Source organism: Scylla paramamosain, chromosome 22 (assembly GCF_035594125.1).
Source record: "Scylla paramamosain isolate STU-SP2022 chromosome 22, ASM3559412v1, whole genome shotgun sequence".
Taxonomy (NCBI): Eukaryota; Metazoa; Arthropoda; class Malacostraca; order Decapoda; family Portunidae; genus Scylla; species Scylla paramamosain.
The window spans coordinates 22,177,242-22,205,111 of NC_087172.1; positions in this window are offsets into that span (position 1 = coordinate 22,177,242).

Here is a 27,870-nt window from a genome sequence, read left to right on the forward strand (position 1 = left end):
TGCTGTTTCTTCATACAGAGTGCTTGCTACTCATGCGTTTTATCGTGTTGGTACCTAAAAAGCTCAAAAACACTTATAATATATGTTTCAATTAATGTCTTTTCGTTTCCCTATAGAAGGTCATTTTGCATGAATTTTGTCTTTCTTTTTTACGTAACAAGCTCAAAAACCCTTGAAACCTTGTTTTTTTTATTATTATTTTATTATGTTTTTCCATTAAAGGTGTTTTCCACGCCTTTTTCCGTATTTGTACGTAAGTAGCTCAAAAGCACTAAAAATAAACAATTTTCAAAATGTTTTGTTTTCTCAAACAGGGTGCTTTCCATGCTTTTTACCGTTTTGGTCCCTAGCACGCTCATAAACACTCAAAAGAGTTTTTTTTTTTTTTAAACCTCCTTTCCTTACCCATATAGGATGTTTTTGATGCATTTTGGCGTTTTGTAACCTAACAATGTGAAATTCGCTCAAAATACACGTTTTTGGTAATGTTTTTTTCTGATTCCCCATATTGAGTTTTAGTACCTAAGAAACTTACAAACACTGAAAATGCTTAGTTTTTTGTAATGTTATTGACCCTCCATAAATGGTGTTCTGCATATATTTTATCGTTTTAACAGGTAAACAGATGGAAAACTCAAAATATACGTTTTTAGTAATATTGTTTTATTTTCCTACATAGGGTGCTTTTGATTCTTTTTAGCGTTTTGGTGCCTAACATGCTCATAAACATTCAAAAGAAACCTTTCAGGAAATGTATTTTTTTCCCCATATAGGTTGCTTTCCACCTAATAATATCAAACAATCTGAAAATGCACATTGTTGGTTATATTTCTTTTCTCTTCTCCTCCTATTCATACGCTTTAGCGTTTCGGTTCCTAAGAAGCTCAAAATACTCATTGTACAAGTTTCTTGCAATGTTTTCTCGTTTCCTCATCGAGGGTACTTTGCATGCATTTTGGCGTTTTTGTACGTACAAAGCTCAAAAACCCTAAATAGCTGAAAAACACTCAAAAGACAAGTTTTTAGTAATATTGTTTTTTTTCTCCCATATATTTTGATGTTTTTATACGTAACTAGCTCAAAAATACTAAAAATACACGTTTTTTATGACGTTATACTTTTTCTCATTTATTTATTTATTTATTTATTTTTTTTTTGCATGCGTAAAAAAAAAAAAAACACTAAAAAGAGACGTTTCTAGTAATTGTTTTGTTTTCTCATAGAGTGGGCTCTCCGTGATTTTTATCGTTTGTTGCCTACCTCGCTCTTAAACACAAAAGATATGTTTGTGGTAATGTCTTTTCGTTTCCCCATATAGAAGGCTTTACTTGCATTTTGGCGTTTTGAAACCTAGCAAAATGAATTAAACAAAAAAAAAAAAAAAATAAAATTTCTCGATATAAAAAGCTATTTATGTGTTTTAGCATTTTGGTACCTAACATCACATAACGTCCCTTCGTTTTCCTAAATAAGGTGGTTACCATTTATTTTTTGCGTTTTAGTACCTAATGTGCTCAAACACTCTCACAATAGACGTTTTAGGTAACTTTGTTAATTTTATTCAAATCACGTTCCTTGTATGCATTTTGACGTGTTGATGCCGGACAATGTGAAAAACACTTAAGAGAAACATTTTTGGTAATATTGTTCTCCATATAGAGTGGTTTTCATGCATTTTATTGTTTTGGTATGTATGTTCAAATATTAAGTTCAAAAACAATTATTATACATAAGCAGTATTTTGCATGCTTTTTAGCGTTTTGCTACGCAAGAAGCTCATGAAAAGAAAAAAAATCAAAAGACACATTTTCGTAATGTTCTATTTGTATTGGAATACAGGGTGTTTTCTGTTTTTTTTTTCTTAATTTGTTGAGAAAACAGTCAAAAACATTGAAAAGACTGGTAATGCCGTTTCGTTTCTCCATATAATGTGGCTTTTTGGTGCCTAATATTGTTAAAACAATACTCAAAAAAACACATTTTTAGTAATGGAGTGCTATTCACACGTTTTAGCATTTTTTTTTTTTACCTAGGATCAAAAACTTATAATACACGTTTCCTGTTATATCGTTTTGTTTCACCATATGTTACTTTACATGCATTTTCCCATTTCTGTACCTAACAAGCTCAAAATTTGTGAAAATACAAAAAGTTTTGTTTTTTTAGTTTTGCATGTTTTAGAGTTTTGGTACGTTAAAGTCTAAAAAAAAAAAAAAAAAAAACACTGAAAAAACTCACTTTTTGTAATGCATTTTTGTATTCCAATATAGAGTGCTTTCCATGCATTATAGCGTTTTGGTGCCTAACAGGCTGAAAACACTGAAAACACATGTTTCTGGTATTGTCGTTTCTTTCCTTAATTTGCCTGCATTTTGGCGCTTTCGTAGCTAATAATATGAAAAAAATTTTCAAAATAGACGTTTTTGATAATGTTTTTTTTTTCCTCCAAAACAGAGTGTTATTGGCCCATTTTTGAGTTTTGGTACATAAGAAGCTCAAAAACATTAACAATACACGTTTTTCCTAATGTCCTGTCGTCTCATATAGGGTGTCTCGCATGCATTTTGGCGTTTTAGTACTTAACAATGTAAAAAACACTCTAAAAAGACGTTCATGGCAATGTTGTTCTATTTTACTTTAAAAAAAAAAAATACTATTTATGCGTTTTACCGTTTTGGTATCTAAGAAGTTCGGAAACACTTGGAATAGGTAATACTTGTAACACTTGTACGTAAGAAGCTCAGAAACACTCAAAAGACACGCTGTGTTTTTGTACTCCATCCAATATTTTTGTATTGTATTTTGTATGTATTCCATGCATTATTCCATGCATTTTAGCGTTTTGGTGCCTAAGAGGCTTAAACCACTCAAAAGACATGTTTCTTTTAATATAATTTTGTTTCCCATATAGAGTATTTTGCGTGAATTTTGGCGTTTTTGTACGTAAGAAGTTCAAAAACACTGAATATGCACGTTTTTGGTTGTATTATTCTGTTTCGCCATGGAGTTGTTTAACCGTTTTGTTACATAAGAAGCTAAAAAAAAATAAATAAATAAAAATAAACTCTCAAAAGGACATGTTTTTGGTAATGTTGTTTTGTATTCATTATAGACTGCTTTCCATGCTTTTAAACATTTTGGTGCTTAAAACGCTGAAAAACACTGAAAACGTACGTAAAGTCGATTTGTTTTTCTATATATATATATATATATATATATATATATATATATATATATATATATATATATATATATATATATATATATATATATATATATATATATATATATATATATATATATATATATATATATATATATATATATATATATATATATATATATATATATATATATATATATATATGAACTTTTTTGTATGCATTTTGGCGTTTTGATACCTAACAATGTGAAAAACACACACAGAAAAAAAAAACACGTTTTTTTGTAAAGTTATTCAGTTTCTACTTATAGAGGGCTCTTAACGCGTTTTAGAGTTTATTTACTTAAGATCAATAACACTCATAATAACGTTTTTTTTTTTTACCATATAGGGTACTACGCATGCATTTTGCCGTTTTTGTACATAATAAGCTAAAAAAAAACACTGAAAAAATAAATTGGTAATGTTATTCTGTTTTTCCATAGTTTTTTTTTTTTTTTTCATGCGTTTTAGCATATTGTACATAAGAAGCTCCTAATCAATGAAACAATCAATTTTTTGGAAATACTGTTTTGTATTGCAGCATTGGGTGCTTTCCATGGATTTTAGTGTTTAGTAAAAAAAAAAAAAAGCTAAAAAAAAAAAACACTGAAAAGACACATCTCTTGTAATGTCGTTTCCATTCCCAATACACATTGCTCTGCATGGATTTTAGCGTTTTAGTACTTGACGTAAAAAAAAAAAAAATAAAATAATAAATAAAATAAATAAATAAATAAATAAATAAAATGAAAAATGCACGTTTTGGTAATGGTGTTCTGTTTCTTCATACAAAATATTATTCACGCGTTTTTTATTATTACCTAAGAATCTCAAAAAAAATAAAATAAATACTTATAATACACGTTTCTGATAATATCGTTTATATCATCATATAGGGTAATTTGAATGCATTTTGAGGTGTCTCTACCTAATAAGCTTAAACAATACCGAAAACATAATTTTTCCTGATGTTATTCTGTTTCTTCATTAAAGCTCTTTTACATGCATTTTAGTGTTTTGATAAGTAATAAGCTCAAAAACATTCAAACGACACGTTTTTAGTTATGTTGGTTGGTATTTTAATGTAGGGTGCTTTTATGCTTTTAAGCGTCTTCATGCCTAACACACTCAGACAGTCAAAAGACACGTTTCCAGCAATGTCATTTCGCTTCCCCTGAATAGAGTTTTGCATGGATTTTGGTGTTTTGGTATCTAACAATGTAAAAAAAAATTGTTCGGTTTCTCCATATAAAGTGCTATTCACGTCTTTTATAGTTTTGGTACCTAAAAAGCTAAAAAAAAACACTAATAATACACGTTTTTCGTTGTGACTTTTTGTTTCTTTTTTGTTTGCATACATTTGGTGTTTTAGTACCTAAAGGAAAGTCGTTTCTGGTAATTTTGTTCTATTTCTCCCTATTAAGTGCTATACACGCGTTTTAGCGTTTTGGTACCAAAAAGCTAAGAAACACTTATAATACACGTTTCTTATAATATCAGTTTATTTCACATATATATATATATATATATATATATATATATATATATATATATATATATATATATATATATATATATATATATATATATATATATATATATATATATATATATATATATATATATATATATATATATATATATATATATATATATATATATATATATATATATATATATATATATATATATATATATATATATATATATATATATATATATATATATATATATATATATATATATATATATATATATATATATATATATATATATATATATTATTTCTTTCATGCATCTTGGTGTTTTTGTACGTAATAAGTTAAAAAAAAAAAGAATAATAAAACGTTTCTGGCAATGCCACTTTGTTTCCCTTTATAGAAGCCTTCGCATGCTATTTAATATTTTGGTACTTTGGTACTTCACAAAAAAAAACAACACTCCAAATACACATTTTTTGTAATATTGTTCGGCTTTTCATTATAGACTGATAATCAAGCGTTTTTGTGTTTTGGTACCTAAGAAGTTCAAAAACACTCATTATGCACGCCTCTCATAATGTCTTTTCGTTTCCCCATATTATTTGCATGCATTTTAATCTTTTGATACGTAACGTTGTCAAGGACACTTACAATACACGTTTTTGGGAACATTTTTCTGCTGCTTCAAATGACTTATTTGTATGCATTTTGGCGTTTTGTTACTTATCAAAGAGAAAACACTCAAAACGCACGATTTTGGTAATGTTCTGTTTCTCCGTATAGTTTTTTTTTTTTTTCTCGTTTTAGTGTTTTGGTACCGAAGAAGCTCAGAAACACTCATTATACACATTTCTGGTAATATTATTTCGTTTCCCAATGTAGAGTTTTGCATGTATTTTGGTGTTTTTTTTTATGTAAAAAGTAAAAAAAAAAACACCCATAATACACGATTTCGGTAATGTTATTCCTTTTGACCATAAAGGGTGTTTTGCATGCATTTGAACGTTTTCGTATGGAAGAAGCTTAAAAGCATATTAGATACGTTTTTGTTAATCTTGATTTGTATTCCCATATAGGGTGCTTTCATGCTTTTTAACGTTTTCGTGAATAATATTCTCAAAAAACACTCAAAAGACACTTTTATGGTTTTTATTTCCCAATATAGAGTGCTTTCCATGCATTTATGGCGTTTTGATTACTGACAATGTGAAATACTCTCAAATTACTCGTTTTTCGTAATGTTCTGTTTCTCCATGTTAAATGCTTTTCACGTGTTTTAGCATTTTGGTGCCTAAAAATCTAAAATTTCATCATATAGAGTACTGTGCAAGCATCATGACGTTTCTGTTCCTAAGAAGTTAAAAATACTCAAAATACACATATTTGGAAAGCTTATTCTGTTTCTCCATTAGAATGCTTTTGCATGCGTTTTAGCATTTTGGTTCGGAATAAACTCTTAAAAACTCCAAAGACACGTTTTTGGCAATGTTTTATGTTTCCATGCTTTTTAATGTTTTGGTGCCTAATACACTCAAAAACACTCAAACGACACGTTTCTGATCATGTCATTTCGTTTCACTACATACAGTGCTTTACATGCATTTTAGCGTTGTGGTACCTAATAAAGAAAAAAAAAAAACTAAAAAAAAAAATAGTAAAGTTGTTTTCTTTCTTTAGATAGTGTGCTATTCATGCGTTTTAGAGTTTTGGTATCTAAAAATCTATAAAAAAAAAAAAAAATCATAATATACGTTTCTCGTAATGTCTTTTCGTTTCCCCATATAAGGTGCTTTGTGTATATTTTGGCGTTTTGGTACCTAACAATGTAAAATGCACACAAAACAAACGTTTTGGTAAATTTCTATTCCTTAATATAAAGTGCTGTTTACGCGTTTCAAAGAAGCTCTGGATAATTTATAATACACATTTTTTAATATAGTTTCATTTCCAAAATAGATTATTTTCATGTGTTATAGCATTTTTGTACGTAAGAACCTGAAAACATTGAAAATATACGTTTTTGGTAATGCTATTTCGTTTAAAAAAAATGTTTTGCGTTCTTTTTAGCGTTTTGTTTCTTACGAAGCTCATAAACACAAAACACTCAAAAGACACATTTTTGTAATGTTGTTTTGTATTGCAATATAGCGTGCTTTCTGTACATTTCAGCATTTTGGTGCCTAAAACACTGAAAAGACACTTGTCTGGTAATGTTTTTTTTTTTTCTTATATAAAGCAATTTGTAGGTATTTTGGCATTTTGGTACCTAACATCGTGAAAAATACCCAAAACACGATTTTTTTTAGTAATGTTCAGTTTCTACAATGGAGTGATATTCGCACGTTTTAGGATATTGATACTTGAGAAGGTCAAAAACAAAATAATACATGTTTCCGGTAATGCCGTTTTGTTTCAACATATAAGTACACGTTTTTGGTAATGTTATTTTGTTTCTCCATAATGGATGTTTAGCATGCATTTTAGCGTTTTGTTACGTAAGAAGCCAAAACCACTCAAAATATAAGCTTTACGTAATGTGCTTTTCTATTCCAATGTTGAGTGCTTTCCATGGATGTTGGTGCTCATAAACACTTTAAAAAACATATTTTTGGTAATGCCGTTTCATTTTCCCATATAAAGTGCTTTTCATGCATTTTATCTCTTTGGTACCTAACAATGTAAAAAAAAAAAGATAAAAAAAAATTTTCATAATATTTCTTTTGTTCCTTCATACAGGCTACTATTGACGTATTGTAGAATTATGGTACTAAAGTAGCTTGAAAACACTCACAATACACGTTTCTCGTAATGTCCTTTTGTTTTTTTTTGTTTTTTCATAAAGAGTGTTTTGCATGCATTTTGGCGTTTTGATACATAACAATGTAAAAAAAAATTAAAAGACGTATGTTGTTGTTCTTTTATCTCTATAGAAAGAGCGATTCATGCGTTTTATTTTACCATATTAGTACCTAAGAAATTCAGAAACATTTGTAATACATGTTTCTTTATTAATATCATATCGTTTCCCATAAAGGGTATTTTTGCATGCATTTTGCCATTTTTATACGTAAGAATCTCAAAGAGACGTTTTTGGTAATGTTATTTTGTTTCGACATAAAGCTTCTTTTTGCATTCGTTTTAGCGTTTTGGTACGTAAAAAGCTAAAAAATATTAGAGACACGATTTTGATAATATTGTTTTGTATTTCAATATAGAATGGTTTCCATTCTTTTTAGCGTTTTAGTGTCTAAAACGCTAAGAACTCTTAAAAAGCACGTTTCAGTTAATGTTGATTCGTTTCTGTATAAAAGGTCCTTTTCATCCTTTTCACGTTTTGGTACCTAACAATGCGAAAAAAAAAAAAAACACAGAAAACACTCGTTTTTGTAAAGCTGTTCAGTTTCAAAATATAGAGTGATTTTCAGGCGTTTTAGCGTTTAGTTACTTAAGTTCATACACGAGTCTGGTAAGTACGTTTTGTTTCACCATATGAAGTTCTTTGCATGCATTTTGCCGTTTTTGTAATTAACAAGCTCAAAAACACTCACAATACACCTTTTTGGTAATGTTATTCTGTTATTATTTTGCATGCGTTTTAGCGTTTTTGTACATACGAAGTTCAAAAACACTCAAAAGAATTTTTTGGTAATATTTATTTATTTTTTTTTAGGGTGCTTTCAATGCAATTTAGCGTTTTGGTAGCTAACATTCTAAAAAAAAAAAAAAAAAACTCTTGAGACACGTTTCTGATAATGTCATTTTTTATCCCCATATACATTGCTTTTCATGCATTTTGGTATGTGTAGCTAACAATGTGAACAACACTCAAAATATTCATTTTTGGTTATGCTGTTATTTTTCTCCTTATAGTGTGCTATTCACGTGTTCTTTTTTTTTTTGCGGTTTGGTAACTACGAAGCTAAAAGAAAAAAAAAAAAAAAAGAAATAAAAAGAAAAAAAAAAAAATATATATATATATATATATATATATATATATATATATATATATATATATATATATATATATATATATATATATATATATATATATATATATATATATATATATATATATATATATATATATATATATATATATATATATATATATATATATATATATATATATATATATATATATATATATATATATATATATATATATATATATATATATATATATATATATATATATATATATATATTTATATTATTCACGTTTCTCGTAATTAGTTTTTGTTTCCTTATATTTGGTTATTTGCATGGATTTTGATGCTTTGGTACCAAACGAGGCCAAACACACTCGCAATACATGTTTTTTTTTTAATTTGCTCTCTTTCATCAATCAACCTGCTTTCCATACATTTTTGAGTTTTGGTATCTAACAAGGTAAAAAATATTCAAAACACACGGTTTTGGTATTGTTGTTCTGTTTCTTCATATAAAGTGCTTTTGACACGTTTTAGTGTTTTGATACCTAAGAAGCTCAGAATCATCTATAATACAAGTTTCTTGTAATAACGGTTTGTTTTCCATATAGGATACTTTTCTTCCATTTTGACGTTTTTGTACGAAACAAGCTCAAATACACTGAAAATATACGTTTGATTCAGTTTCTCATTAAAGGGTGTTTTGCATGTGCTTTAGCGTTTTGGTACGTAAGACATGTTTTTGGTAATATTGTTCTGTTTCTCGATATAAAATGCTATTCATGCGTTTTAGCATTTTTATACCTAAGAAGCTCAAACAACCCTTATAAAACCCGTTTCTTGTAATGGGTTTTCGTTTCCCCGTGTACTTATCATGCATTTTGTCATTTTTCTATGTAACAAGCTCAAAAACGCTCAAAATACACGTTTTTGGTATATTCATGGTGTAAATTTAAAATTTGCACTGAAAAAAACACGTTTCTGGAAATCTCTTTCCCTTTCCCCATACAGGATGCTTTGCGTGCATTTTGGCATTTTCGGACATAATAATATGAAATACACAGAAAATACTCGTTTTTGATAATAATATTTTGTTTCTCCATATTTCCCTTCATGAGTTTTACCGTTTTGATACGTATGAAACTCAAAAACACTCATAATAAAAGCTTCGCGTAATGTCTTTTCATTTCCATATATAGGATGCTGTTCATGAATTTTGACGTTTTTGTACGTAACAAGATGAAAAACACTTAAAATACTTGTTTTTGGTAATGTTATTCTGTTTTGCCATAAAACGTGTTGTGCATGCTTAGTAGCGTTTTCGTATGTAATAACAATAATAATAAGAAAGATTCGAAAAACACGTTTTTTGTAATGTTTATATTCCCATAAAGGGAGAATTTCATGTTAATCAGCGATTTGGTCCCTAACACGCTCATAAAAACACTCATTAGACAGGTTTCTAGATATCTCGTTTCTTTTCCCGATATAGGGTACTTTGCATTTATTTTGGCGTTTTTAACTTAAGCTTAAAAGCACTCAAAATACTTGTTTTTGGTAATATTTTTGTTTCTTCTTAAGAGTTGGTTTGCATGCGCTTTTTTTTGCGTTTTTTTACGTAATTAGCTCAAAAACACTGAAAAGAGTCGTTTTTAATATTTTTTTTCTATATAGGGCTCTTTTCATACTTTTTTTTGTGTGTGTGTGTGTTTTAGTGCATGATACGCTCATAAACAATCACAAGACACGATTTTTGGACATTTCTTTTCCGTTCCCCACTTGGGGTGCTTTACATGCATCTTATAATGTAAAATACACTCAAAATACACGTTTTTGTTAATGTTCAATTTATCCTTATAGAGTGCTATTCATTCGTTTTAGCGTTCTGATATCTAGGAAGCTGAAAAAAGAATTGTAATACTTGTTTATAGTAATGTTCTTTCGTTTCCCAAAATAGGGTACTTTTCATTCATTATGTCGTTTTGGTAAGTAACAAGCTCAAAAACTCTAAACATACAGGTATTTGGTAAGGTGATTGTGTTTCTGCTGTTTCTGCTGTTTCTGCGTGCATTTTAGCGTTTTCATACGAAAGTAGCTCAAAAACACTCAAAAGAACCGTTTTTAGTAATGTGGTTTCCTTTATCCCGAATAGAATTCTTTCCGTGATTTTAAGTGATTTCGTTCCTAACACGTTGATAAACACTCAAAAGACGCATTTCGGGAAATGTTTCCATTCCCCATATAGGGAGTTTTGCACGCATTCTGACGTTATGGCACGTAACAGTGAAATATTCAAAATGCATGCTTTTTTTTTCCATATGAAATTTTATTCATTCGTTTTAATGTTTTGGTACCTAAGCTCAAAAGCCTCATAATACACTTTTCTCGTAATGTCTTTTCGTTTCCACATACTTTGTACTTTTCATTCATTTTGGAGTTTTTGTACGTATGAAGCTCAAAAAAGAATTTTTTTCTTGTAGTTATTTTTTCATAAAACGCATGCTTTGTATGCGTTTTAGTGTTTTATTACATAAGTAGCTCAAAACACTCAAAGAACATGTTTTTCGTAAAGTATTCCCAAAAGGGGTGCTGTCCATGCTTTTTTGCCGTTTTGGTGACTAACAGGTTCTTAAACACTCGAAAGATACGTATCTGGAAATCTCGCTTCATTTCCACATATATTGCGTATTCCATGCATTTTGGCGCTTTTTGGTACCTAACTGTGAAATACTATGAAGATACATGTTTTTAGTAATGTTTTATTTCTCCATATAGCTTTTTTTTTTTTTTAGCGTTTTGGTACCTAAGAAACTAAAAACACTCATAATACAAGTTTCTTGTAAAGTTTTTTCATTTCCCCTTATAGCGTGCTTTCCATGCATTTCGTGTTTTTTTTGTACGTATGAAGTTGTTTTGGGAGGTAATATTATTCGCTTTATCCATAAAGAGTGTTTTGCATGCATTTTAGCGTTTAGGAGAGAAATTAGCTCGAAAAGATTGAAAAGAGATATTTTTAGTAATGTTACATTATTTTCCCTTATAGGGAGAGTTTTGGTGCCTAACACGCTTATAAACACTCTTTGGACACGTTTTTTTTTTAAATACGATTTCTTTTCTAATATTTTTTAATATTCTTTTTTAATATTGAATATACATTTTCGCATATATTTGGCGTTTTGGTAAATGTAAATGTTTTGGTAAACAATGTAAATTACACTGATAATTCACGTTTTTGGTAGTATTATTATATTTATCCATATAGAGTGTTATTGAGACGTTTTAGCGTATCGGTAAAAAAGCTCAAAAAACATTTGTAATAATACACGTTTCTCTTAATGTCATTTCGTTTCCGCATACTTCCCCATACTTTGCATGCATTTGGCGTTTTTTGTACGTAACTAGCTTAAAAACACTGATAATACTTGTTTAAGTAATTTTGTTATGTTTCTCTATAAAAGTGTGTTTTCTATCCGTTTTAATGTTTTGGTACGTAAGAAATTCAAATCACTTAAAAGACACGTTTTTTGGTAATGTTGTTATACATTCCCATATTTTGTGATTTCTATACTTATTAGCGTATTGGTGCCTAATACTCTCAAAAACACTCATAAGACACGTTTCTGGTAATGTTGTTTCCTCTTCTTATATAGAAGGTTTTCTTACCTAACAATGTGAAAAACACTCAAAATTCACGTTTTTCGTAATGATAATCTGTTCTGCTATATATAGTGGTATTCATGTATTTTAGCTAAAAACACTCATAATACATGTTTCTAATAATGTCTTTTCGTTTCCCTATAGTTGGTACTTTCTGTGGATTTTGGCGTTTTTCTACGTGTTAAAGAACAAAAACACTCAAAATACTTTTTTAGTAATTTTATTCTATTTCTCAATAAGGGGTATGTTGTATGTGTTGTAGCGTTTTCGTACACATGTAGCGGAGAAACACAGACAAGAGACGTTATTGGTAAGGATGTTTTGTTTTCCCGTATAGGGTGCTTTTCCTACCTTTTAAGGGTTTTGGTCAAAAGACACATTTCTGGAAATCTTTTTTTTTCCCATATAGGATGCTTGCCATGCATTTTGGCGTTTTTCTAAATAACAACCTCAGAAACACTCAAGATATTTATTTTTGATAATGTTATTTTCTTCTCGATGAAGGGTCTTTTACTTGAGTTATTCCGCTTTTGTACGAAAGTAGCTGATTGATACTGAAAAGTGACGCTTTTGGTAATGTTGTTTTGTCTTCCCATATAGGAAGGGTTCTTTCCAGACTTTTTAGCGTTCTGATATCACACTCAAAAACACCCAAAAGAAACGCTCAGAAACACTGAAAAGACACGTTTCTGATGATGTCGATTTATTTTCCCCCGAAATGGGAGGCTTTGCATGCATTTTGCATGCATGCTTTGCATGCCTTTTCGTACCTAACAATGTAAAAAATCCTTGAAATACATGTTTTTGGTAATGTTGTTTTGCTTTGGGTGCTTTTCATGCGTTTAATCCTTTAAGAAGCTAAAAAAAAAAAAACACTCATAATAAACGTTTCTCGTAATTTCTTTTCGTTTCCCCATATAGGGTATTTTTCATACATAATGGCGATGTTATACGTAACAATCTCAAAAAAAAACTCTAAAACTTATTTTTGGTAATGTTATTCGATTTCTTCATAAAGGGTGCTTTGCATGCGTTTTTGCGTTTTGGCATGTTCTCTAAAACACTGAAAAGAGAATCTTTTTTTTATAATGTTTTGATTTTCCAAATGGACTGGTATCCATGCGTTTTAGCGTTTTGGTGAGTATCACAAAAAGACACGTTTTTTGAAGTGTTTCTTTTCCCCATATAAGGTGCTTTGCATGCATTTTGGGTTTTTGGTACCTAACAATGTGAAATACACCCAAACTCCTCGTTTTTGGTAATGTTCTGTTTCTCTATGTAGAGTTCCATCCTCGAGATTTTGTGTTTTGTTAATGAAAAACACTCATTATACACATTTGTCAAATTGTCTTTCCCAATGTAATGTGTTTTGCATTTTTTTGGGGGGCATTTTGGTACCTCATAATGTAAAAAAAAAGTCTCAAAACAGTCGTTATAGGTAATATTTTTTTCTGTTTCTCCATATAAAATGCTATTCATACGTTTAAGCGCCTCGGTACCTAAGGGAGAAGCACTTATACGTTTCTTGTAATATCGTTTGCTTCCCATATAGGATAATTCGCGTGCATTTTGGCATTTTTTGGACATAAGCTCCAAAGCATTGATAATACACGTTTTTGGTAATGTTATTCTCTTTCCCCAAACAGGGTGTTTAGGATGCGTTTCAGCGTTTAAGTACGTAAAAAACACAAAAACACTGAGAAGATACATTTTTGGTAATGTTTTGTTTTTCATTATAGCGTGATTTCCATACATTTTAGCATTTTGGTGGCAAAAACACTGAAAAGACACGTTTCTGTTGGTCATTTCGTTTCTCCATACTGAGTGATTTGCATGGATTTTGCCATAGCTGTAACTAACAATGTGAAAAACACTGAAAATACAAGTTTTTGGTAATGTTATTCTGTTTCTCCAAATAGAGTGCTTTTCACGTGTTTTTGCGATTTGGTAACTAAGAAGCTAAAAACAAAATAAAATTATGCATGTTTCTCATAGTCTTTTCTTTCCCCATACAGAATGATTTGCATACTTTTTGGCATTTTAATATCTAACGAGCTCAAACACACTTATAATGCACTTTTATCCTAACATTCTTTTTTTTTTTTTTTTCAAATCACCTGTTTTTCATTCTTTCTTTTTTTTTTTGCCTAACAAGGTGAAAACACCTTGCTAGGTTACGTTATTTTGTTAATGCTGTTCTGTTTCTACACTTAGAGTGCTTTTCAGGCATTTTAGTGCTTTGGTACCTAACGAGCTCAGAAACACTTACAAAACATTTCTTTAATAGCAGTTTGTTTCGCAACTATAGATAATTTTGCCTACATTTTGGCTTCTTTGTATATAATACGCTGGAAACACTGAAAGTACACATTTTTGTTAATGTTATTTTGTTTCTCCATAAAGGGTGTTTTGCATGCTATTTAGCGCTTTGGTACGTAAGAAGTCCAAAACACTCAAAAGACACATATTTGGTTATGTTGTTTAGTATTCCAGTATAGGGTGCTTTCTATGTATTTTAGCGTTTTAGTGCCTAAAACTCTCAAAAACAAAACAAAAAAAAAACACTGAAAAGACACGTTTCTGGTAATGTCTTTTAATTTTTCCACATAAAATGACTTGCATGCATTTTTTTGTGTGTGTTTTGGTACCTAACAATGTAAAAAAAAAAGTTTTTGGTAGTATTTTTTTTCTTTTTTTTCTATATATAGCGTTATTTACCCGTTTTAGAGTTTTCGTACCTAAGAAGCTCAAAAACACTCATATCAGACGTTTCTCGTAATGTCCTTCTGCTTCCCCATATAGGGTGCTTTGCAGGCATGTTGGCGTTTTGGTACCTAACAATGTAAAAACACTCAAAACATATATTTTTGGTAATTTTGTTCTATTACTCCATATAAAGTGCAAATCAAGCGTTCTAACCTTTTGGCACCTAAGGAGTTTAGAAACACTTGAGGCGCGCGGTGCAACAACAACGTAACCGTGAAATTTTCCATTTCTCGGTTACGTCGTTGTTGCACCGCGCGCCTCATATAATATACGAGGCGCGCGGTGCAACAACGAAGTAACCGAGAAATGGAAAATTCACGGTTACGTCGTTGTTGCACCGCGCGCCTCACTTATAATACACGTTTCTTGTAATATTGTTTCGTTTTCCATATGAGATATTTTGCATGCATTTTGGCGTTTACGTAACATGCTCAAAAACTTGAAGTTACAAGTTGAAAACTTGAAGTTACAAGTTTTTGGTAATGTTATTCTGCTTCTCCATAAACGACGTTTTTGCATGCATTTTAGCGTTTTGGTGCGTATGAAGCTCAAAAACACCCAAAAGACCCGTTTTTGGTAATGTTGCATTCCACTGCATTGGTAATGCATTGGTAATGCATTCCAATATACGTTGACTTCCATAGATTTTAGCATTTTGATTCCTAAAATTCTGATTAATACTGAAGGACGTTTCTCTGTTTATGTCGTTTTTTCCCCATATAAAGTGCTTGGCATGCATTTTGGCGTTCTGGTACCTAACAATGTTAATAACGCTCAATACACACGTTTTTGGCAATGTTCTGTTTCTACATATAGAGTGCTGCTATTCACGCATTTTAGCGTTTTGTTTACTAAAAATATCAATAACACTTATAATAACGCATGTTTCTGGTAATATTGTTTTGTTTTACATTATGAGGTTTTTTTTTCTTTGCATGCGTTTTCCCTTTTCTGTACGTAAAAAGCTGAAAAATAACTGAATGATACACATTTTTCGTTATGTTATAGTGTTTCTTCCTTAAATTTTTTTTTGCATGAATTTTCGTCCTAAACACTTGAAAGACACGTTTTTCCTTATGTTCTTTTGTATGGAAATGAGCTTTCTATAGATTTTCGTGTTTCCGTGCCTAAAACGCTCAAAACAATGAAAAGATAATTTTCTTGTACTGTTTATCTTCTCCACATGCAGTGCTTTGCATGCATTTTAACGTTTTGATGCCTAAGAAGGTGAAAAAGCACAAACTATACGTTATTGGTAATATTTTTCTATTTGTCCATATGGAGTGCAATTCAAGCGCTTTTACGCTTTGGTACATATAAATCTCAAAAAAATGCTCAAAATACATGTTTCTGATGATAACGTTTTGTTTCATCATTAAGGGTACTTCAATAAATTTTCGCGTTTTGGTGCCTAAAACCGCTCAAAACAATGAAAAAGTAATTTTCTTGTAATGTTCTTTTTCTTCAAATGCAGTGTTTTGCATGCATTAAGACGTTTTGGTTCCTAACGAGGTGAAAAACACTCAAAATACACGTTATTGGTAATATTTTCTTTGTCCATATGGGGTGCTATTCAAGCGCTTTGGTACATATGTCTCAAAAAAACACTCATAACACATGTTTCTTATTATATCTTTTTGTTTCATCATTAAGGGTACTTTGAGTATATTTTGCGTTTCTGTACCTAAAAGATGAAAAATACTGAAAATATACGTTTTATGTAAAGTTGTTGTTTTTCAAGTTTTTAAGAGTTTTGATACCTGAAAAGCTAAAAAAAAAAGAAAAAGAAAATTTTTATATACGTTTCTTGTAAGATTTTTTTCGTTTCACAAAATAGGGTATTTTGCATGCAATTTGGCGTTTTTGTACGTATAAAACTCAAAAACTCTTAAAATACACGGTTTTTTATAATGTTATTCTGCTTTTTCATAACGGTTGTTTTGGATGTGCTTTTAGCGTTTTGTTATGAAATAAATACTCAAAAGACACGTTTATGTAAATGCTGTTTTGTAATCCCTTAAAGGGAGCTTTTCATACTTTTAGGCATTTTGGTGCCTAACACGACCAAAAACACTCAAATCACACGTATCTGTCCTTTCCCTATATAGAGTGCTTTGAATGCATTTAGGCGTTTTATTACCTAACAATGTAAAAAAAAAAAAACGCTCATTCGCGCTCATGATATATATTTCTCGTAACATACTTTGTTTCCCCATATAGGGTGCTTTGCATTTATTTTGGGGTTTTCGTAATGTCATTTCGTGTCCCTAAATAGAGTGCTTTAATTCCATTTTGACGTTTTGGTACATGAAAATGTAAAAAAAAAAAAAAAAAAAAAAAAAAAAAACACTTAAAACAGATGTTTTGGTAATGTTATTCTGTTTTCCCACAAAAGGTGCTATTCACGCGTTATATCGTTTTGGTACATAAGAAGCTCAAAAACACATATAATACACGCTTTTTGTAATATCGTTTCGTTTCCCATATAGGGTACTTTTCACGCATTTTCGCGTTTTCGTACCTAACAATATAAAAAACATTCAAAACATACGTTTTTGATCATGTTTTTTTTTTTTTCTACATATAGAGCGCTATTTACGCGTTTTAGCATTTTGTTACCTTAAAAGGTCAATAACACTTATAATACACGTTTTTGGTCATATGTATATGTTTTTCTATCACAATATAGTGTTCTTGGCATGCTTTTTTCGCGTTTTTGTGTTAGAAACTCAAAAACACTCTAAATCCACGATGTTGATCATGTTATTCTGTTTCTTCATAAAGGATGTTTTGCACGTGTTTTAGCGTTTTGATATGGATGAGTCTTAAAAACAATCAAAATACACGTTTATGGTAATGTTGTTTTGTATTTCCATATAACGTAATACCCATGCTTTTTAGTGTTTTGGTGCCTAACACGCTTAAAAACACTCAAAAGACTCGTTTCTCGTATTTCGCTTCCCCATATTTAGTGCTTTGCATGCATTTTGATCTTTTGGTACCTAACAACGTGAAAACACTGAAAATAAACATTTTTGGTAATGTTTCCTTTCCACATATATTATGTTTTTCATGCATTTTGGCGTTATGGCACCTAAAAGTGCAAAAAACACTCAGAATACACGTTTTTGATAATGTTCTGTTTCTCCATATAGAATGGTATTGATGCGTTTTCGCATTCTGGTGCGTTTTAAACTCAAAAACACTCATAATACACGTTCCTCGTAATGTAATTTTGTTTCTCCATTCAGAGTATTTTGCATGCATTTTTTTGCTTTTATGTACGTAACAAGCTGTAAAACATTCAAAAGACTTTTTTTTTGCTAATTTCATTTTGTTTCTCAATGACGGGTATTTTGCATGTGCTTTAGCTTTTTTATACGTAGGTAGCTCAAAAATACTCAAAAAAACACTTTTTTTATGAAGTTGATTTCTTTTCCCCATAGAGGATGTATTCCGTGCTTTTTAGCGTTTTGATGCCTAACACACACATAAACACTTAAAAGACGCTTTTCTGGGAATCTTGCTGCTTTTCCCCATATAGTGAATGTGAAATATACATGTTTTCTGCAATGTTGTTCTGTTTCTCCATATAGAGTGCTGTTCATCCGTTTTTGAGGTTATGTACATAATATACTCAAAAACACCCATAATACACGTTTCTCGTAATGTCTTTTCGTTTCCACATGTTGGGTACTTTGCATGCATTTTGGCGTTTTTCTACGTAACAAACTCAAAAACAATTATTATTATTATTTTTTTATTGGTAATATTATTGTTTCTCCATAAAGGTTATATGGATGACTTTTAGCGTTTTAGTATGTACGTACTAAAACACTCAAAAGAGACGTTTTGCGTATCTTTTTTTTTTTTTCTCCGTATAGGGTGATTTCCATGTTTTTTAGCGTGTTGGTGTATATCATTGTTTTAAACACTGAAAAGACACGTTTCTAGAAATCTCATTTATTTTCCATATATAACTTGCTTTGTATGAACTTAGGCGTTCTAGTACCTAAGAATGTAAAATACAATTAAAATACACGCTTCTTTTAATGATTTTGTTTTCCTGTTAAGGGTACTTTGCAAGGTTTTGTACGTTTATATACGTAACAAGCTAAAAACCACCCAAAATACTTCATTTTGGTAATGTTATTCTGTTTCTCCATTAAATATGTTTTGCATGAGAAGGCATTACAATCATATTCGTGTTTTAGCACCTAACAATGTGAAAAACATTAAAAATACACCCCTTTAATAATGTTGTTCTGTTTCTTCATATGTAGAGCGTTGTAGCGTTTTGAAGGAATCTCAAAACCACTTATAATAATAACTTATAATAATGTCGGTTTTCTATATAGGAAACTTTCAATGCATTTTGGCATTTCTCTATGAAACAAGCTAAAAAAAAATAAATAAAAAATTAATAAATAAAATAAATATATTCCTTTCTCCAAAATGGGTGTTTTGCATGCGTTTTATTGTTTTGATACGCAAGTACCTCAAAATACTCAAAATACATTATTTTTTAATGTTTTTTTCCCCGTATAAGATGCATTTCATGCTTTTTTTTTTATCGTTTACGCGCCTAGCACTCTCATAAAGTCTCAAAAGACACTTTTCTATAAATCTCGTTTTCTTTGCATGTATTTTGGCGTTATGGCTACTAAAAATGTGAAATACATTAAAATGCACGTTTTTGGTAATGTCTTTTTTTTTTTTATATACAGTGTTATTCATGCGGTTTAGGTTTAAGGTATCTAAAAAAAACACACACACACAAAAAAAAAAAACACGTTTCTTCTAATGCCTCTTCCTTTCCCTTGATGGGATATTTTCCATGCAGTTATGCGTTTTTATACGTAAGCATCTAAAAAATACTCAAAATATTTCTATTTGGTAATGTTCTGTTCCTCTATATGGAGTGGTATTAACGCGTTTTCTCATTTTGGTACCCAAGGAAACACTCATAATACATGTTTTTCGTAATGTCTTTTTGTTTCACCATTACGTTTCTCGTAATGTCTTTTCGTTTTCCCATATAGGGTACTTTACATGCATTTTGGCGTTTTTCTACGTAACAAGCTAAAAACACTCAAAATACTTATTTTTGTTAATGTTGTTCTCTATCTCCAAGAAGTGTGTTTTTCATGCGTTTTAGCGTTTAGGTATGTAAAATTTTCAAAAACACACAAAAGACACACTTTTCGTAATGTTTTGTTTCATATTTTCGGTGAATTCTAAGGTTTTTACCGTTTTGTTATATAATACGCTAAAAAAAGAAAAAAAAAAAGAAAACACGTTTCTGGTAATGTCGTTTTGTTTCCCTTTTTGCATTTTTGCAAATTGGCTTTGCATGCATTTTCGCGTTTTGGTAACTAACAATGTGAAACAAAACTCAAAATATACGTTTCTGGTAAAGTTGTTAATTCTCCATATAGAGTGCTATTCATATATTTTAGGGTTTTCAGACCTAAAAAGCTTGAAAACATAGTATATACACTCTTAGTATACCATTTATTGCATGCGTTTTTTCGTGTTTTAGTACGTGAGAAGCTCAAAAACACTGAAAAACACTTTTTTCGTGATGTTTTGTTTTCCCATATGGAATGATTTTCATGCTTTTAAGCGTTTTGGTGCCTAACACTCAAAAGGTACATTTGTGGAAACTTTGCATGCATTTTGACGTTTTGTACGTAGCAAGATAAAAAAACAAAGTACTTTGTGTTTTTCTACGTACCATAGTCAAAACAGTCAAAATACTGAATTTTCGTATTTTTTTTTCATTCTCCATAAAAGGTATTTTCCATGCTTTTTAAACGTTTTAATACCATATAGGTCAAAAACACTAAAAAGACATTTTGTGATAATTTATTTTCCTATATAAGGTGCTTTTCATAATTTGTTTTTTTAAGCTTTTTCGTGCCTAAGACTCACAAGACACATTTCTGCAAATATTATTTCTTTATCCCGTAAAGGGATTTTTGCGTACATTTCCATGTTTTGGTACCTAAAAATGTGAAATACACTTAAGATACACATTTTTTTTCTCTCCATATTGAGTACTATTCATGCATTTTTGTGTTTTGTTTCCTAAGAAGCCCAAAAACACTAATAATACACGTTTCTCGTTTAGTCCTTTTGTTTACTATTATTGGGTACATACCATGCAGTCTGCCAATTTTGTACGTAACAAGCTCAAAAACATTCAAAATACTTGTTTTTGGTAATGTTATTGTGTTTCTTCGTAAAGGGTGCTTTGCCTCAAAAGACACGTTTTTTCGTGATGTTTTTCTTTTTCCATATAGAGTGCTTTCTATGCTTTTTAGCGTTTTCTTACCTAACACGCGCATAAAAATGTAAAAAAAAAAAAAACACTGCTTTTGTTTAATTTCCCCATAAAGGGTGCCTGCCATGGATTTTGACACCTTATAATGTAAATTACACTGAAAATACACGTTTTGGTAATGTTGGTAATGTTGTTCTCTTTCTCTATATATAATTGTCTTCTTGCGTTTCAGCGTTTTATTACCTAATACTAAAAAAATATATATATATATACATATATATATATATATATATATATATATATATATATATATATATATATATATATATATATATATATATATATATATATATATATATATATATATATATATATACTCGTATATGTAAAATAAACCTTTTCTCGTAACTTCTTGTCATGGCCCCGTATTTAGTTTTTTTGGATACATTTTGGCGTTTTTTGTACATAAAAATCTCAAAAATACTAAAAATACAAAATAACATTACAACAACATTTTGCTAAACTTGCAGTTTCTTCTTATAGTTTGTTATTCATGCGTTTTAGCGTTCTGGTAACTAAGAATCTCAAAAAACACTCATAATAACAACTTTCTCTTCATGAATTTTCGTTTTCCCATATAAGGTACTTTGCATGCATTTTCGTAACATGAATCTCAATAATGTGAAAATATTGAAAATACGCGTTTATGTTATTATTGTTCTGTTTCTTTATATATAGTGCTAGTCATGCCTTTAAGCGTCTTGGTACTTAAGGTCAAAAACACATAATACGCGTTTTTCGTAATGTCTTTTCGTTTTCCCCGTGTAGGGTGCTTTACATGCATTTCGGCGTTATGGCTCCTTCCAGTGTGAAATACACTCAAAATACACGTTTTTGGTAAATTTGCTCTATGTCTAGAAATAGAATGTTGTTTATGCATTTTAGCGTTTTGGTATCTCAGAAGCTAAAAAAAATATTCATAATACACGTTCCTCGTAATGTCTTTTCATTTCCTAATACGGTAAAATCCCTCTCATCGGCATTCGAGTATCCGGCAGCTTCAAGTATCTGGTACATTTTTCCCCAAGCCTTAAAATCAATAAAAAATCAATGTGTACTCATAAATTCGATTAAAATTCCCGTGCGAGGCATACTTTGTCCCCTCGCCACCAGAGCGCACTGCTTCGCGCCACCCGCGGCCCACTGCACTGTGTTTACTCAGTGACTCAGTCCTGCGTGTGCACTGTTCATCACCTGACGCCTTCATCATATGGCAGCGCGGGTGGCGACGTGCGGCACGACGATCAGCTGATCTTTGTTATGGTAAGATGCGTGAGTGTAGGATGGTGATTGTGGACATAATTTCACTTCTGTTCAGGTATCCGGTAGCTTCTGGTATCCGGCATGTCGGCGGTCCCGTTGATGCCGGATAAGAGGGATTTTACTGTATAAAGTAATTTGCATGTATTTTGGCTTTTTTTTTTATGAAACAAGCTCACAAGTGCTCAAAATACTTTTTAGTAATATTTTTGTTTCTCCATAAAGGGTGTTTTGCATACGTTTTATCGGGCATATAAAGTACTTTGTATGCATTTTGGCGTTTTTTTTCTTCTATGAAACAAGCTCACAAGTACTCAAAATACTTGTTTTTGGTAATATTTTCGTTTCTCCATAAAGGGTGCTTTGCATGCGTTTTAGCGTTTTGGTTCATAAGTAGCTCACAAAAACTCGACACGTTTTTGGTAATGTTTTGTTTTGCCATATAGCGTGATTATTTTTATGTTTTTCAGCGTTTGTGTACCTAACACGCTAAAAACTCTTAAAGACACGTTTTTGGTAATGCCATTTCGTTTCTTCAAATAGGTGGCTTTGCTTGCATTTTGGCGTTTGGTACATAACAATAGGAAAAATACTCAGAATATAGTTTTTTTTTTTTTATAATGTGTTATTCATGCGTTTTAGTGTTTTGGTAGATATGAACCTTAAAAATAATACTACTTTCTCTTAATATTCTTCCGTTTCCCCATATATAGTATTTTTCATGCATTTTAGCCTTTTTTTCTGTGTAAGATATATAATACATTCATAATACACGTTTCTCGTAACTCCCCATATAGGGTACTTTGCATGCATTTTGGCGATTATGTACGTAAGAAGCTCAACAACACAAAATACTTGTTTTTGATAATTTTACACTGTGTTTCCATAAAGGATGCTTTGCATGCATTTAAGCGTTTTGGTACGTAAGTAGCTCAATGAAACTCAAAAGACACGTTTTTTCGTAATGTTGTTTTGTTTTTCCGTAGAGGGTGTTTTCCATGATTTTTAGAGTTTTATTGTCTAACATGCACATAAACACTAAACAAATAAACACTAAACAAATGTCGTTTCATTTTCCTATATAGGAGAATTTGTATGCATTTTGGTGCTTTTATACCTAATAATGTAAAAAAAAAAAAAATCATAATACAAGTTTTTGATAATGTTGTTTGTTTTTTCCATATATAGTGCTATTCAAGCGTTTTATCGTTTTCATAACTAAAAAGCTCAAAAAACATTCCTAATACACGTTTTTCGTAATGTTCTTTTCTTTTCCCATATACGTAATGTTCTGTCAATATATTTTGACGGTTTTGTACGTAGCAAGCCTAAAAACACTGAAAATATACATTTTTTGTTAGTTAATATGACCTCTTTAAAGGGCGTTTTGCACGCGTTTTAGCGTTTTGGTAAGTGAATAGCTGAAAAAAAAAACATTAAAAAGACAGTTTTTTGGTAATGATTTTTTATTCTCATATAGGGTGTTTACAATACTTTTTAGTGTTTTTGTGCCTAACATGCTCAAAAAGACACTCAATAGGCATATTTCTGGAAATGAGGTTTGAATTCACAGCAGAGGGGGAGCTTTTTATGTATTTTGGTGTTTTGATACCTCACAGTGTGAAAAAAAAAACATTTAAAATACACGTTTTTGTTAATGTTATGTTTCTCCATATAGAGTGCTATTAATGAGTTTTTGCGTTTTAGAACCTAAGAAGCTCAAAATCTCTCATAATACACTTTTTCTCTTAATATCTTTTTGTTATTCTATATAGGATATTTTGCATGCAATTTGGTGTTTTGGCACCTAACAATGTGAATAACACTGAAAACTCACCTTTTTGGTAATGTTCTGTTTATACATATAGAGTGCTATTTACGTGTTTTAGCGTTTTCTTACCTAAGACTGTCAATAACATTCATAATATTCTTTCTCGTAATATCGTTTTGTGTTACCATATAGGGTACTTTGCATGCATTTTGCTGTTTCTGTACCTAACAAACTCAAAAATTACTAATAATACACATTTTTGGTAATCTTATTATGTTTCTTCATAATGCGAGTTTTCCATGAGTTTTAGTGTTTTGATACGTAAGAAGCTGAAAAACACACAAAAGACATTTTCTTTTTTTTTTTAAATAGAGTACTTTCCATGCATTATAGCATTTTGGTGCCTGGAACACTCAAAAACACTTGAAAAACATGTTTTTGGTAATATCGTTTCGTTTCCTCATGGTAAGTTCTTTCCAATAATTTTGGTCTTTTGGTACCTATGAATGAGAAAAACACATATAATTAACGTTTTTGGTAATGCTGCTGTTTCTCCATATACAGTGCTACTTTCAAGGATCTAACAATGTAAAAACAAAAAAAAAAAAAATCAAAATACACATTTTTAGTAGTTATTGTTTCTCCATAAAATGGTGTATGCATTTTGCATTAATTTTAGCACCTAAACACTAAAGATAAACGTTTCTGGTAACTGGTTTGTTTTCCAATATGTGCTTTCCATGTATATTAGCGGAGCCTAAAACGCTCAAAAAAAAAAAAAAAAAACACCAAAAAGAGACGTTTCTGCTGATGTATTTTTGTTTTCCCATATAGAGTCCCTTGTATGAATTTTGGTGTATTGGTACCTTACAATTTAGTTCTATTTCTCCATAGTATTAACGCGTATTAGGTTCTGATACCTAATAAGCTGGAAAACACTCATTATACATGTTTTTCATAATGTCTTTTCCTTTCCCTATATGCGGACGTTCGCATGTATTTTGGAGTTTTGGTGCGTAAGAAGCTCAAAACCACTCTAAAGACACGTTCTTGGTAATTTTGTTTTGTATTCCAGTAAACTGTTTCCCATGCTTGATAGCGTTTTGGTTTCTAAAACGGGAAAAACAATGAAAAGGAACGTATCTAGAAATGTCGTTTTGTTTCCCCATATAAAGTTTTGTATCTCCACATAGAGTGCTATTCATGCGTTTTAGGGTTTTGGTACATAAGAATCTCAAAAAAAAACAATGATAATAAACGTATCTGATAATATTGTTTTATTTAATTATATAGGGTACTTTACATGTTTTTTCGTCGTTTCTGTACCTAACAAGCTCAAAAATAGTCGATAAAAATTTTCGGTAATGTTTTTCCATAAAGGTTGTTTTACACGTGTTTTAACATTTTGATACGTAAGAAGCTCCTAACACACAAAAGATCTTTTTTTTTATAATATTGTTTTGTATTCCAATAATGGATGTTTTCCATGCATTTTAGCGTTTTTTTTTTTTTTTGCCTAAAGCGCTTAAAATTACTAAAAAGACAAGTCTCTGTTAATGTCGTTTCGTTTCCCCATATGCGGTGATCTGCATGCAATTTGGCGTTTTGGTAGCTAACATTATGAAAAAAACACTCAAAATACACGTTTTGCTCTGTTCCTCTGTTCCATATAGATTGCTATTCACGCGTTTTTGCCTTTTGGTATCTAAGAATCTGAGAAAAGCACTCATAATCCACGTTCCTGATAATATCGTTTATTTAACCATATAGGGTATTATGCATATATTTTGACGTTTCTCTACCTAATAAGCTAAAAATACTCATAAAACATTTTTGCTGATATTATTGTTTCCTCATAAAGGGTGATATGCATGCACTTTAGCCTTTTGGTACGTAAGAAGCTCAAAAAAAAAAAAAAGACGCTTTTGGTCATGATCTTTTATATTGTAATATAGGGTGCTTTCTATGCTTTTAACGTTTTCGAACCTAACACGCTTAAAAACACAAAAGACACGTCTCTGGTAATGTAATTTCGTTTCCTTATATAGAGTGCTTTGCAAGAATTTTGGCGTTTTAGCTCCTAACAGTGTCAAAAAAAAAATCTAAATAAACGTCTTTGGTGATGTTCAGTTTCTTAATATAAAATTCTTTGTTACCTATGTTCGTTATATTTTGATACCTAAGAAGCTCAAAATCACTCATAATACACGTTTCTCGTAATATCCTTTCGTTTCCCCATATAGCATAATTTGCATGCATTTTGGTAATGTTATTTGGTATTGGTTTTGGTTCTATTTTTCCCAATTATGTGCTATACACGCGTTTTAGCGTATTGGTACTAAGATGATAAGAAACACTTTTAATACACTTTTTTTTTTTTTTATAATATCGGTGTTTCTTATATAAGGGTTCTTTGCATGCATTTTGGTGCATTTCTTTTTTATATATAACAGGTTCAAAAACATTGAAAAGACACGTTTCTGGTAATGTCGCTTAGTTTCCCTATATTGAGTGGTTTGCATGAGTTTTAGCGTTGTAATACTAGAAAGCACCCTATATTACAATATAAAAGATCATGACCAAAAGCGTCTTTTTTTTTTTTTGGAGCTTCTTACGTACCAAAAGGCTAAAGTGCATGCATATCACCCTTTATGAGGAAACAATAATATCAGCAAAAATGTGTTTTGAGTATTTTTAGCTTATTAGGTAGAGAAACGTCAAAATATATGCATAATACCCTATATGATTTGAAAAACACTCAAAATATTTTTTTTTTGTAATGATTGTTATTTATTTTTCCCAAATATAGTGCTATTCACGCGTTTTCCAATTTTGGTACATAAGAAGTTCAGTAACACTCATTATACACGCTTCTTATAATGTCTTTTCGTTTCTCAAATAGAGTGGTTTGCATATATTTTGGCGTTTTGGTACCTAACAATATGAAAAAAACACTAAAAAATACGAGTTTCTCGTAATGTTGTTCTGTTTCTCCATGTTGAATGTTGTTATTCACGCATTTTAGCACTTCAGTACCTAAAAATCGAAAAAAAAAAATATCGTTTTTGTTTCATCACGTAAAGCTGTTTGAATGTATTTTCATGTTTCTGTTCCTAACAAGCTAAAAAAAAAAAAATGCTCAAAATATACTTTTTGTTTTTTCTGTTTTTCCATAAGAAAATTTTCCATGCCTTTTAGCATTTTAATACGTAAGAAGCTCCTAAACACTCCAAAGACACGTTTTTGGTAATGTTATTTTGTATTCCCATATACTGTAGGATCATTTCGATGCTTTTTAACGTTTTGGTGCCTAACACGCTCAAAAACACACAAACGACATGTTTCTTGTCACATCATTTCGTTTCACCGTATAGAGTTCTTTGCATGCATTCTGGCGTTTTGAAACCTAACGAAGTGAAAAACACTTACAATAAACGTTTTTAGTGTTGTTATCT